Source organism: Henckelia pumila, chromosome 3 (genome assembly GCF_033568475.1).
Source record: "Henckelia pumila isolate YLH828 chromosome 3, ASM3356847v2, whole genome shotgun sequence".
Classification (NCBI taxonomy): Eukaryota; Viridiplantae; Streptophyta; class Magnoliopsida; order Lamiales; family Gesneriaceae; genus Henckelia; species Henckelia pumila.
In genome coordinates, this window is record NC_133122.1 from 63,067,351 (window position 1) to 63,082,135 (window position 14,785).

At 32.0% G+C, this 14,785-nt stretch overlaps 1 non-coding gene and 1 pseudogene across 1 annotated transcript; both read left to right on the plus strand.

Annotated features, from left to right (window-relative positions):
• The first annotated feature begins 4,443 nt into the window (after window positions 1–4,443).
• On the plus strand, window positions 4,444–4,548 carry LOC140894168 (small nucleolar RNA R71). The gene has a single exon (XR_012153714.1). It is a non-coding gene; the product is annotated as a small nucleolar RNA R71 (small nucleolar RNA).
• Window positions 4,549–9,831: 5,283 nt separating this feature from the next.
• LOC140888873 (uncharacterized) lies at window positions 9,832–12,689 on the plus strand (annotated as a pseudogene).
• The last annotated feature ends 2,096 nt before the right edge of the window (window positions 12,690–14,785 follow it).

Below are 14,785 nucleotides of genomic sequence, written 5' to 3' on the forward strand. Positions count from 1 at the left end.
TCCTTTGGCACTGTTCAAGGCATCAGCAAAATTATTCGGTCGCCTTGTATTCACCAGTGTAAAAACATCAGGATTCAGTCCATTAATGAACTGATCAGCCATAGCCTCGTCACTATCTGCAACATGTGGAGAAAAACGTAGCAATGTAGTGAATTTTGCAACATAGTCTTCAATATTCAAGTTTCTCTGCCTCAGGTTAGCAAATTCGGCACCCTTGTATTTACGATAAGATACCGGAAAGAAACGTTGAAAAAACTCTGTCTTGAAGACATTCCAGGTCAAAACAGTTCCTCTACGCTCCAGAGATTTCTTTGTTGTGAACCACCAGCTTTTAGCAACCTCATGCAACTGATGACCAACAAGTCTGACTCTTCGTTCATCACCGTAGTCAAGTGAATCAAATAACATCTCCATGTCATCAAGCCATCCTTCACATTCAACGGGATTTTCAGTACCTTTCAGGGTTGGCGGCTTGTAGGATTGAAAACGTTTCAACAATGTTTCCATTGGAGTTGCAGTCATATCTGTCATATCTCGTGATGTACTGCCCTGTTCATTACTCGGGACTGCAGTTGCAGGCACTATCGGTGTGACAACTGTCGGTGGAGTATGAACTGTCTGTTCTGGTAGAGAAATAGGAACATGGGGTCTCAAAGGAGGTCGTCCTGGTCTTCGAGACATATCTGATTATCAAAATGGTTAGGATACCAAATCATCAAATTATCTCAGTCCTCCTCTGATCATCTTACCTCTGATCAAGACTCGGTTCTGATTCAATCTTAAATAAATAATCACAATCTTCAAATAAAACATGCTTCCAATCAATTCAGATAATCAGGTAGCATGTCATAATTCATCAGGATACATGCCTCTATCAGTTCAGATATTCCAATAAGCATGCATCTTTAATCATCGTAATCATACTTTCAAATAAAATAAATACAACATCTTGTAATAAAATACTTGAAAGTAAATCATGCTAGCATTTAAAACATGTAATTCAATCACGTAATTAAATCATAGCATGATAAAAAAAAAACATAAATAAGTAAGGCAGAAGACTCGATCTACCCCACTCACTGTCTATCTAAGTCCAGAATTGTCTTGCTCTGATACCACCTGTTGTGATGACCCGAGTTCTAATCTCTCAATAAACATTAATCAACAATAATAGACAACAATCAATGTCTAAACAAAAGAAAATTTTTTTTTTTTTAAATGGATTGCCCTGCGCACGCGCGGGCATCACCCCGCGCGCGCGCGCCGTCCAATGAGCCCGAAGTCTCAAGGGCTGGCTCGCGCGCGCACGAGTACTAGCTCGCCCGTGCGCAGGCCACTGCACCAGAAAAAAAAAAAGAAGGTGCTCAGCTGCTGTCAAAAACTGTTCTTCATGCAATTCCATCCAAGCATCAACTCCTAATGTTTTCATACATGATCTAAATCATATCAACATCTATCATGCTATACAATGGATACAAATAGATCAATACAAGACCTTAAAACATAAACAAGGTTATCACAACAAGCAAGAAGCATTGTTATACCATTCAAGTTCATGATACCCAAGTTGATTCAAATGATTTACATAACATTTCAAATCCAATAAACATCAACCAAACCACAACTAGATCATCTATAAGTTGTGAATTAAGTAGCTATAACAAGATCATGTTTAAGACTCAATTCTACAACATGACAGCTCATTCAACTTCTAACTCGGATCATCACGCTATATTCTCTCCTCCCTTGTTCTTCAATTCCGCTTTTGTCCGGATCTACTCCCTCCTATTACAATGACACATACAACAAAACAATAGCCGGATAACTCCGGTGAGAAATAGATTTCCCAGTAAAAGCAACTAAACATGCATACAAACATATATCAAGATCATGATATAAAGGTAAATACAATGCATGTTTTCAAAACAAGGTTCATTTCGTCATTCGTCGGTTGGGATCCCGAGAAGTAGATATCATAACTAATCCACCAACTCTCCCAATCGGGGTGGGGTTACTTATCTTGCTTCTCTAGACTTTGAAGCAATCATATATGCAAATCAGACGCTAGGCTAAAACAACCACCCAGGCCATACATGTATGATTCCACAAATTGTCTATTCGAACGTTTCCGTTCATTTCAAAATCAAGGAATAAGTCTTCAAGATGAATGCAACATATATCATCATCAAGGCATTCATAACATCAAAAAATTATTCAACAACTCAAATGAAAAAACATAAGAGCAATTAAGCAAACAAGTATGTGATTTAGGGGAACTCGATACAAACCATCTCGAGTTGTAATCCCAATCAAATAGTAGTCCACTTTTACCTTTCAAGTATGGTGTTTAGGATGTCTTCAAACTTGTCAAAGTCTGTACAAGATCAATCACCAAAAACTCATCTCAAAGTCTGCTCACTATCAACCTAAATTTCAACAAGAACTTCAAGGCAAACTATACCACCTTGTTCTATCTTCTATCGGTTTCGGAGTCGACTTCTTGAGTTTATATACTCTGTTTATGCACTGAAACAATAGCATAAAAATCAAGGAATTATCAGCTAATAGTTCAGCAACTTCTAAGTTCAAGAATAATAGCAAATTACTTCAAATCAAGAGTTCGACGGCATATCGGTACAAACTCGGCGATTCCGCACATATCTACAACATTTCTAACATGTATATCAGCTGGTGAAGCTTCAAACCCAACATATCAACAGGTATATCAATCGAACCATAGTTGTAACATCACAAGAACATGATATAACAACCAATTCTCAACTCAACTTCAAGATTATCAAAGATAGAAGCTCAACAACATCAAGTCAATACCAGCTTCTGATCCCTGTCATTTTCGAACTGTCAAACATTAATGAACAAAGCAGAAACTTACATGAAATCGAAGGTCGTCTTGCGAGGATTCCAGAACATCTTTCGGAATCAAAATCGGATATCCGTAGCTCAAGATATGTGGATTGGAAAAAAACGAAGAAGCTTTGGAAATTCCCTGTTCTTGTTCTCGGTTTCCTCTTTGTTTTTCTTTGCTGAGTAATCTGATGGAAGAAATGGTGTTTCACACGTGAATGCTAGGAAAAATCACAAGTGTCCAGCCCAAATAAGGATTTTGCACTTTGGCCCCTCTACTATGCAATAATTGCAATTCAGTCCTCAATTTCTCAATTTATTCAATTTCAATCCTAAATAATTTAAGAATATTAGAATTTAAATCAAAACTCCAAATATTCCCAAATTAAATATTCTCGGATCAAAATTAAATAATTCGGGGCGTTACAAAAACTCCCTGGATCTTTCAATTTCTGTGGCAGTTTCTTTTGTAGGATGGCACTGCACTCTTCTGTCAACTTCACTGTTTCAAACTCTTCAAGCTTTCTCTTCCTCGCCATCACATCCTTCATGAATTTAGCATAGTGTGGCATCTGCTCCAAAGCATCAGCGAATGGAATATTTATATGGATTTTCTTGAAGATGTCAAGAAACTTAGAAAACTTCTCATCCAACGCTTTCTTTTTGAACCGCTGAGGATGTGGCAAAATAGCTTTTGGCACAGGCGGTTTCTCAGGCACAATTGCAGACTTGCTGGAATTTTGGCTATCAGATTTTTCAGACTCTACCACAATCTCTTCAACTTCCGCATCATCCACTGCCTTTGGATTATCAGTCCCAAGTTCTTTACCACTTCTAAGAGTAACAACCTTGCATTGCTCCCTAGGATTAACCTCAGTGTTTCTAGGAAACACACATCTCTGCTGATTATTCAACGCATTCGCCAGTTGACCAATTTGTGTTTCAAGATTTTTCATAGAAGCACTCACATTGGTCAAGTGCGTCTCCATACTATCAAGCCTATTTTTGTTCCTTTTAAATCTTGTGGATGATTATGCAATAAAATTGCTCACCAAATCTTCCAACAATGCCTTACCCTCACCATTCTGAGTATTAAACCCCGGTGGAGGATTCAACACATTCTTATTGTTTGCATAGGAAAAATTCTCATGATTACGTAAACTAGGATAATACTGATTGGGTACAGGATTACCTCGATAGTTGTTGTAATTTCTATTGTTCACATATTGAGCTTGCTCCACACTCTCAAATCCATCAGCAGAATTTACAGCAGTCGCCAGTGATGCTGTCTTAGTAGAACTTTGATTCCCTTTGGTCAGTGCAGCCAACTATGTAGAAATAGTAGCCATCTGAGCAGTCAAAGCAGTAAATGCATCAACCTCATGAATTCCAGCCGGCTTCGTTATCACAGATCTCTCACTCGGCCACTGATAACTGTTAAATGTCATATGTTCAAGCATCTCATATGCATCCGCAGGAACTTTAGAGAATATCGAACCTCCAGCTGCAACATCCACAGAAATCCTCGTTGGGCCATTCAAACCATTGTAGAATAATTCGATCTGTTCCCGATCTGGAAAATTGTGGTTTGGACATTTCCTAAGCAACTCCTTGTACCGCTCCCAGGCTTTATACAATTGCTCAAAATCTTGCTGTTTGAGTGTAGTGATCTTTATTTCAACTGATCCGACTTAGCAGGAGGAAAGTACTTAGCCAGAAATTTAGATGACATATCTTCCCATGTAGTGATACTCCCAAGAGGTAAAGAATGCAACCAACTATGAGCATTGTCCCTAAGGGAGAACAGGAACAATCGTAGTCTGATGGTGTCCTCAGTAACACCATGAATCTTCACTGTGTCAGCAATCTCCAGAAAAGTGCGCAGATGCAGATTCGGATCTTCAGTAGCTACACCCTTGAACTGATTCTGCTGCACCATATTAATCAAAGCTGGCTTCAAATCAAAATTATTTGCTGTGATATTCTTCCAAGCAATCCAAGAATAATGATTGTTGATCACGGGTCGAAAGTGATCTCTGATTGGCACCGGAGCAGCTTCAATTCTTTCTCTTTCTCTTTCTCTGTTTTCTCTATTGTCAGCCATTTGTTGCACTTTTCTCTTCTAGCTTTTCTCAACGCTTTAGTAGTTTTCTCGATTTCTGGATCAAATAGCAGTGAGTCGTAACTTTGGCTTTTTCTTATAAACTGCATAGACAGAAAAAAATTTAAAGTTAGAACAAATAAAATAAAATAAAATTGCTCTAAATCAAAATTAATACTAATTAGCACAATTTAATATAAATCAAATAAAATTCATTCCCCGACAATGGCTCCAAAAACTTGTTGCGTAATTTTGTGCCCGCAAGTGCACGGTGTCAAGTTTTAATATAGAAAATGAGTCCAAGTCGATCCCACGGAGAATGAATAAAATGATATTATATTAAATATTTGCAACTAATAAAATCTTAATCCTATATAGAGCTACGAAAATGGGTTGATTTTTTATAAAACTAAAATTTTCAAGAAACAACACTAAATAACCACGAGTTCACGAGAGAAAAATTCAATAAGTGATGAATGCTAGAGGTCCGACTTCACTTGACTGTCCACCACAATTTATTTCTAATGATTGTTCAATTATAAATTCTTCTAATTTATTAGCCAAGAATCCCTATTATTTTCTACCACCTCTCTCGAGTGTCAAGCAGAAATTCATATTCAATAGCAAACTCAATATGTCTATCTAAGTTTAACTATTAAATCCGGTAAATAGCACAAGAATTCTTCAATGACTTCTATGGAGTTATATGCCTCTCGAACAATATAAACACCAAGGATGTATTTTCCTATGTCATCTTCAAAATCTCCTCTATCGAGTGATAGATTCTAAATAAAATATCATTCAATCTATGGCCAGTAAATTGAAAGCATTAAAATCAGGAAAACACAAATAAACTACGCGCAGAATTTAAATATATAAATCAAAATATTTTCATCATGGTTTCCAGTCAAGATCCGTCTACCTCTAGACTAAGAAATTAGTTCATAATGCAATTCATGAAAAATCAAATAAGACATGTATTTCCAAAAATCCATAAAACTCGAAAAATAGAGTTCAAAGAGAAACTAGAACGAATTAGAATGAAGTTTCTCCATCGCCGGATGCCGCTGTCTTCAGTATTCGTACCGAATTCTCGAGCTCTTGTGCAATCCCAAAACTCTCAATAGCCGTCTCTATGCTCTGAATACTCTCTAAACTCTCGTATCTTCAAAATAAGTTGTCAAATTTCTTTTTAAAACTCGACCAAGACATTCCAAATTTTAGGAATGCGTAGCGCTGGAGCGCTAGACATCAACACAAACACAATAACATATTGATATGCATGATTACAAACTATATGCAATAAACTAAACCATATGAATGCAAAACACAATGATGAACAAAGCAAAACTAAATAACACCCCCCATACTTATCTAAAGCATTGCCCTCAATGCTTCAGAACAATGAACAAAAATGCAAAACGAACAAATGCATGCAAGACGAACAAAAAAAACAATGAAAATAAAAATAACACTCCCCTGGTTATATATTTGTCTGCTTTCTTCTCGGTAGTATCAGTAAGCAGCAGACTAGGTATAGCGGTAGGCATGACAACTGGCATGGGAAAGAACAAAAATAAAATAGAAATAAATAAAAACCAAAAATTAAAATAAAGAGCAAAGGAAAGAAAACTGGGTTGCCTCTCAGTCAGCGCTATGTTTATAGTCTAAAGCCCGACTATGCAGAAGCGACCATCAAAGAGCGGTTGCGGCCCATATTAAGAATCATACAACTCTACGTATGGGTCTTGATTTCCTACGCTCTCAAGCTTGATGTGATATATGCAGTTGAGGCTTGTCAGTCCAGCAATACTCTTCAAGAACTGATTATTCAGGAAGGAGACTCCGAATCTAGGCTGAAGCTAATGGATGATGGAATACTGTGGAGTTGGCGTCAATGGCAAGAACGAATCTTCAAATGGTGTACATTTAAAGACCATTGACGTGGTCAAATATTTTTCCTTGTATATTTTTTCCTCCTCCACTACCACTTTAGGCTCCTCTTCACATAAAGATTCTTCAAAAAATAATTCTTCTTGCTCCGACTCAATTACTTCACTCTCTTGGCAGATCTCAAAAATTGGTTCTCTAAGAAGTGCAAACTGTTCATCCAAAAGACTCAAAGACTTGATGTGGCTTTCTAAGAACTGATTTATCTGTCTGTTATCGTACCATGTTCTCCAACTGAGCCACATGATCCTTGATGAAACTTAAAATTCGTAATTATTTATATATTAAAAGTTGTGTTTTAAAATTAAAGTTTCATTAAAATTATGAAGTTGTATTATTTTAGTGTTATGTGTTTATATTTAAATATTTTACTACCTCATTAAGATGATCAAAATAATCAAACATCAAAATGGAGACAGATTTACTTTTATTATGACTAGCTTGGAGTAAAAATATCATAAGTATTTCACTTTTTATCCAAAATGGGTGAATTATATGTCAAAACACATCTACAAACAAAGGGCTACGTGTTATATGTTTTGTGAAAAGGCCAACTCGGAAGTCTAAGGCATCAAACATGCCAATTAAAGTTGGGTCATGATATTAACATTCAAGGAGACAAGCACCAACCAACTTTACTATTCCACATTTAATGAGTCTTGGACTCTTGCTCTCATTTGACCTATAAATAGATTTGTTGTATAAGCATTGTAGTGTGCAAAAGTGTAGAGAAATTCCTCACATGTAAAATAAATATTGTGTGTGTAAGAATAAGATTTTGAGTGTGCATATTTCTCCATGTTTAAGTATGAAATTTCTTTTATACTTACTCTTGAGTCTTATGTTCATGGCAAGCTAAATCCTTTTATGTCAAGGTGAAAAGGTTTCATTGTTGGTCAAGTAAGATTGTTTATATTTTGTATATTCTTTCCTTTTCTATTTTTATTTTTACTAATTGATCTTTATTTGTAAGTATAATTTGGATGATTTATTGTTATCTATTTACATCAAATACTTGGTACCTTGAATGTGGTTACCTTGATTTTTTGTCTAATATGATACAAGAAATACTACAATAATTATATACTATAAATATATGTATCAATTTATAATAAAGTCATATATATTATTTAGACAATAGCGTGGCTCTGCCGGTTGTTCTAAATAATATATTGTGATTTGAATTTATGTTTACTTTTCCGCAACTAACATTTACTTTTCGCAACTAACATTTACTTTCTCGCATCTAACATTTACTTTTCTCGCATCTAACATTTACTTTTCCGCAACTAACATTTACTTTATCGCAACTAACATAAAAAAAGTCATATATTTTATTTAGACGATAGTGTGGCTCTGCTGGTTGTTCTAAATAAAGTATTGTGATTTGTTCTAACATTTACTTTTATGTCAATTTATATTTATGCACTTATATATATATTATGGGTACCATATATTAATTATCGGTTAATTCGAAATTAATATAGTGGGAACTATATTATATGATATATTTGTTTAAATATTTAATTTTTTTTTTATGTTTATATTTATGCACTTATATATATATTATGGGTACCAAATATTAATTATCAGTTAATTCGATATTAATATAGTGGGAACTATATTATATGATATATTTGTTTAAATATTTAATTGTTTTTTTTATGTTTATATTTATGCATTTATATATATATTATGGGTATCATGTAGTAATTATCGGTTAATCTGATATTAATATAGTGGAAACTATATTATATGATGTATTTGTATAAATATTTAATTGTTTCTTATGTTTATTTTTTATTTTATTTATTTTTGTTAAGCAATCTTAAGTAAACCAACAATGAACCTTTGAAGCCTTGACAATTTTATAATTTGTGTATTTGGATTTTTATAATAATATTTCCATCTATAATATATCATTGCTAAAATTAAACTTACAACATCCTCTCCGTGGATCGATCTCGTACTCACGAGTATATTACTTGCAGACAACCTACACTTGGGTGAATTACAATTTAAGTTGTAGCAAGTTTTTGGCGCCGTTGCCGGGGAGATATAAATTAAGTTTAATTTTTGTTAATTATGTTATTTATGTAAATAGTATGTTGTTTTTAATTGTATGATTGTTTGGAGTCGTAAACAAAGTGGTAGACTTGTTCGAGTATCTGAAAATATTTTAAACATGGAGGATAATTCTAATAATCAAGATGATAATAATAATAATAATCAAGAACATGAACAACCAAGAACACTTATGCACCATATGAATCCAATAAGAACTAGTACACCATCTTGTTTAGTTTTTCCTCCCGATGCATCTAATTTCAATTTTAAACCTCAAATCATTCAACTTTTACCAAATTTTCATGGCCTAGATTCTGAAAATCCATATTTACATTTAAGAGAATTTGAGGAGGTTTGTAACACTTATAATGATCAAAATTGTAGCATGGATATTGTTCGATTAAAGCTTTTTCCTTTTTCTTTAAAAGATAAAGCTAAAACATGGTTGCAAAATTTGAGATCAAGTTCAATAAGATCATGGAAAGAAATGCAACAACAATTTCTTAAAAAGTTTTTTCCTTCTCATAGAACAAACTCTTTTAAAAGATAAATTATAACTTTTTCTCAAAAACAAGGGGAAACATTTTATCAATGTTGGGATAGATATAAAAAAGAGTTACTTAATACATGCCCACATCATGGTTTTCAAATATGGAGGATAGTTTCTCACTTTTATTAAGGTTTAATACCTAAAGATAGGAAAATGATAGAATTCATGTGTAATGGAACTTTTGAAGAAAAAAACCCAAATGAAGCTATGGAATATTTAGAGTCATTAGCAAAAAATGCTCAAAATTGGGATAATATAGGCTCAATTGAACCACCAATTAAAACCAATAATTCAACGAATGGGGTTGGTATTTATCATCTTAAAGATGATGTAGATATTCAACCTAAACTTGCATCTTTAGCAAGAAAAATCGAGTCATTAGAAATGAAAAAGAGTGATCAATTAAAAAGTGTTCGAGAAATTGTTTGTCATATATGTGATTCACATGATCATCTTACAAAAAATTGTCCTACTTTGCCTTCATTTAAAGAATGTCTCCATGTACAAGCCAATTATGTTAACAATTTTAAAAAACCAACATTAGATCTTTTTTCACAAACATATAATTCTGGTTGGAGAAATCATCCTAATTTTAGTTGGAGGAACGATAATAATGCACAACCTTCACAACAACATTTTCAAAATAACCAAAATCATCAAGGTTATGTTCCTTATATCCCAACTTCAAGAAAACATTTTGAAGATGAAATTCATGCATACATTCAAAAGCAAGAGTTTATCAATATTCAAAACATTCAATCTATGAATGATTTGAAAGAAACTCTTGCAAAATTTGCATCTGCACTTAATATTCATGAAAAAGGAAAATTTCCATTTCAACCACAACCTAATCCTAAAAATAAAAATCAAGATAAATTTGATCAAGTAAAATCTGTTATTACTCTTAGAAGTGGAAAAATAATTAATGATCCATATAGTGATGAAAACAAAGATCAGTTAAACTCAAAGAGTAAGGATGAAAATCTTGATACTTTTGAGAAAGATGATACTTTGAGTCCTAAAAATAAGAAAGTTGATGATAAATTATCTAAAATAATGAGCGAGTCAAATAAACATGTTCCTTTTCCTCATGCATTAGTAAATAATAAAAAACAAAAAAATATGATTATGATATTTATGAAGTTTTTAAACAAGTAAAAATAAATATTCCATTATTAGATGCTATTAAACAAGTGCCTTCTTATGCAAAATTTTTAAAAGATTTATGTACTGTGAAAAGACAATTGCATGTAAAGAAGAAAATATTCTTAACTGAACAAGTAAGTTCTATTATTCAAAATAATTCTACCTTGAAATATAAAGATCCTGGTTGTCCAATAATTTCATGTATTATTGGAAAAAATAAAATTAAAAAAGCTTTGTTAGATTTGGGAGCAAGTGTGAATTTACTTCCCTATTCAGTTTATGAAAAACTTAAGTTGGGAGATTTAAAACCTACATCTGTTACTCTTCTACTAGCCGATAGGTCAATCAAAATACCTAGAGGTGTAGTAGAAGATGTGTTAGTTCAAGTTGATAAATTCATATATCCTGTGGATTTTATTGTCTTGGATACACAACCAATAGAAGTTCATAATGAAATTCCAATAATACTGGGACGTCCATTTCTAGCAACTTCAAATGCTTTAATTAATTGTCGAAATGGAATAATGAAATTATCTTTTGGAAATATGACTTTAGAACTTAATGTGTTCAATTTAAGTAAACAACCAAGTATTTCTGAAGATGAAGATGAAGATGATAATGCAATAGAAACTATCGTGGAAGAATGCCAACAAGAAAACTTAAATCAACAATCTGATGTTTGTTTAGTGGAAAATTTTGATTCGGAAAATATTTTTGAATCAAAACTATTTGAAGAAAACAATCAACTTGAAGAAGAAAATGTAGTAACCGATCATTTATCAAGAATAATTTGTGAATCGTCTCAAAATAAAATACCGATAAATGAAAATTTTTCGGATGATCAACTATTCCATGCTACTACTATGCCTTGGTTTGCTAATATTGTAAATTTTCTTGTGACAAATAAAATGCCTTCTCATTGGAGTTCACAGGATAAAAATAAATTCTTGAAAGAGGTCAAAAAATTTTATCGGGATGATCCTTATTTGTTTAAGTATTGTTCTGATCAAATTTTTCGACGTTGCATACCCGAAAATGAGCTAAGTAGTGTTATTAAATTTTGTCATTCTGAGGCATGTGGAGGTCATTTTTCGTCAAAGAAAACAGCTGCAAAAATCTTTCAATGTGGATTTTATTGGTCTTCTTTATTCAAAGATACGCATTCATTTTACAAATCTTGTGAAAATTGTCAGAAAATGGGTTCAATTTCAAAACGAAACATGATGCCTTTAAATCCAATCATGATTATTGAAATATTTGACAGTTGGGGAATAGATTTTATGGGTCCATTTCCATTATCTTTTGGATTCACTTATATTTTAGTGGCTGTCGATTATGTTTCAAAATGGATTGAAGCAATTGCATGTAGAACTAATGATCATAAAGTTGTGATAAAATTTTTGAAAGAAAATATTTTTAGCCGATTTGAAATACCTAGAGCTATAATCAGTGATGGGGGAAGTCATTTTATAAATAAATCATTTTCTTCGTTGTTAAGAAAATATGATATTACACATAAAGTTTCTACTCCATATCACCCTCAAACGAATGGTCAGGTTGAACTTGCAAATAAAGAAATAAAACAAATTTTGGAAAAAACGGTCAATCCAAATAAAAAAGATTGGTCTTTAAGATTAAGTGATGCATTATGGGCATATAGAACTGCATTTAAAACATCATTGGGGATGTCACCATATAGATTAGTTTTTGGTAAGCATTGTCATTTACCTGTTGAAATAGAACATAAAGCTTATTGGGCTATTAAAGCATTTACTACTAATTTAGATGATGCATCTAAATTAAGAAAATTGCAACTAAATGAACTAGAAGAATTAAGAAATGATGCATATGAAAATGCAAAGATTTATAAAGATAAAACAAAAGCCTTTCATGATAAAAATATTATGAGAAAATCGTTTGAAATTGGACAAAAAGTTTTACTTTATAATTCTCGCTTGCATTTGTTTCCAGGAAAACTTAGATCACGATGGACATGTCCATATGTTGTAAAAAATGTTTATCCTCATGGTGCTGTTGATGTTGAAAATCCTAAAAATAATAATGTGTTTAAAGTTAATGGACAAAGACTTAAACCATTTTTAGAAAATGAAATTCTTAATGATGAGTTTATGCCTTTACATGATCCAAATTATTTTTACTTATATTTTTATTTTATTTTTGCAGAATTGAGTTCACTTCCCGGTTAAGTGGCGGATAACGGTACTCCGTGACTTCTTTTAGTCGGTTTTATTTCAATTTTCCAAAATAATTGAAAAAAAAAATTCTTTATTTTCAAAATGGATGAAGCTATCAAAGAACATGGTAAATATTTTCCATCTGTTTCTAAAAAAATTTTGAGAATTATTTATGAAGGAAGATGTGAATGATTGAGAATGCTTATGCAAAAAGGAATTCCGGAGGATATTCGTCTTATAATTGAAGCCAAAGTTCGATTGGGTGGTGAAGTTCCAAAATTCTTACTTGTTCGAAATATGTCTGGACTAGGAAAAAGCACCTATGCGAAAAAAAAGGAGGGCCAAGAGGCTAGATGTTTGTCATAAATGTGCCAGATGGACTTGTGATAGACGATGCAGATCTTTGGGATATGTTTCCACAAATAGAGAAGATAAAATTGATTTCATTAAGAATAGGCTGAGTAAAGAGTCATTAGATGATATCTCATTGACTCTTGAGACGCATTCTAGTGGAGATGTGCAAGGTCAACTTCTTCGTTTATGAAAACTATTCCAAGCACAACATCATGGTAATGGTCTTGGGAATCTGACTAAAAAAGACCCTATTTGCCAATTTATAAAAAAATTGGATGGAAGCCAACCCTCAACTCATTAGAAGATGTTGAAGTCATCATTGATTCAACATGTCGCGAAATGGTTTGTGTTTGTTCCTCATCTTCAATAAACCCCAGGTGATTTCTCTTTCATCATGTACTCTTCATTTTTCTTAAAAAATTAAAAACAATGTTATATTCAGGTTTGGGGGAGGGTTTATCTTTTTGAAAAAAAAATTTAAAATTTTAAAAATAAAAAAAAATTCTATAATAATATTTATTTTTCCTTTTTCAATGGCAGAGTAAGGAGTCAAAAACTCTTGACACGCATTAGTTTTTATTTATCGTATTATCACAATGGATTAGACTTTAATATTACGTAAATATTTAAATTGCAAACTACTAAGAAAATGAAGTCTTTTTGTATAAATGTTTATTTATTCTTCTTTTTATCAATTTAATAGAAAATATATAATTGATGGGATATAAGTTATAAATAATATATAATTGTGTGTTTTCAAATAACATATTTTCTAAAACTTTTATGAATATATAGTTAAAGTGATATTGATTGAATGAATAATAACATGTATAATTGAAGGAATTAATTTGTAAAAGTGCAATATATACTCACATAAATTTTGTGAGTGAGAGGTGAGAATTGAGAAAACAACTTATAAGCTTTTATTGATTATTAAGAAATGGTTGATTACTAGATTAAACCCATTTTGAAAAAAAAAACAAAAACAAAATAATAAAAATTTGTGCATATAAAAATTGGCTGCAAAATTTTTTGGAGTTTGAGTAAAAATGTAGAGTATTAATATCTCTACTATAATTATCAATGTAATAGATTTACCTCATAAAAAAATAAACAAATAAATAAACTTTGAAAAAAAAATATTACTTTTTCAAAGTTTATTGGAGGTATTTATTATGTAAAAATAATTTTGCAGCCAACCAAAAAATAAAAAAAATAAAAAAAACAAAAAAAACAAAATGGGTTTATTCTTTGTAAATTATCCTATCTTATTTTCAATATTAGGTTATTTGATTGTCTACTTTACATATTAGTCATTTTCAATAAGTGTATAATTTTCTTCAAACTCCATGAGTGAAAAACAGCTATATATGAAATATCAGAACCCGAGAGAATATGGAGTTGAGACTTTTACATTAAAATTCACGATGATATACATGTTATGAAAATGATTTCAATTATCATTTTGATTATATTTTTCTCAAAGTTTTTAAAAAAATATTTATATAAAAAAATTATATATATATATATATTTAATATTTTGATATTGTGTGAAAT